At 48.0% G+C, this 660-nt stretch overlaps 1 non-coding gene across 1 annotated transcript; it reads right to left on the minus strand.

Moving 5' to 3' along the window:
• Positions 1–286: 286 nt before the first annotated feature.
• On the minus strand, positions 287–360 carry Trnat-ugu (transfer RNA threonine (anticodon UGU)). The gene has a single exon. It is a non-coding gene; the product is annotated as a tRNA-Thr (tRNA).
• Positions 361–660: the final 300 nt, after the last annotated feature.

Below are 660 nucleotides of genomic sequence, written 5' to 3' on the forward strand. Positions count from 1 at the left end.
GCAACTCCCTGTTCTTCTTGGCAGGAAAAGCCGATCTGTCTAACCTGGATATGCAGCACTCGTTATTCGTCAGTGTTATCGGCGAGTATGTTTGCAGTATGAATCATTTTGTGCACGTGCGTCACGGGACGAGCTTTGATCTACATCTATATGGATACTCTGCAAATCACATTTAAGTGCCTGGCAAAGGGTTCTTCGAATCCCCTTCACAATTGATAGTTAATTGAAACCCTCAGCTGCCGACAGGTGTTGTTGATATACTTCGATGGGGACAGCTGAAAATGTGTGCCCCGACCGGGACTCGAACCCGGGATCTCCTGCTTACATGGCAGACGCTCTATCCATTTGAGCCACCGAGGACACAGATGAATACCGCGACTGCAGGTATTTATCCCTTACACGCTTCCCGTGAGACTAACATTTCCAACCGGCCACAATCCACAAACGTAATGTACGTAATAGGTGTTTGCCCATCCACTCAATACTGGCCCACACTAAGGTGACGATTCCCGTAAGATTTCGGGCAATCTGTGCGCATTCGCACAGACGAAGGTCAATGGCTGGGTAACGTTTAACCATATATATGAAGATAGTAACTGTTCTCGAAAGAACAGGCGCCACTGACGACCGGGCAGCTTCTCTAGAATACATGATAGACCG

The sequence above is a fragment of the Schistocerca gregaria genome, unplaced genomic scaffold (assembly GCF_023897955.1).
Source record: "Schistocerca gregaria isolate iqSchGreg1 unplaced genomic scaffold, iqSchGreg1.2 ptg000455l, whole genome shotgun sequence".
NCBI lineage: Eukaryota > Metazoa > Arthropoda > Insecta > Orthoptera > Acrididae > Schistocerca > Schistocerca gregaria.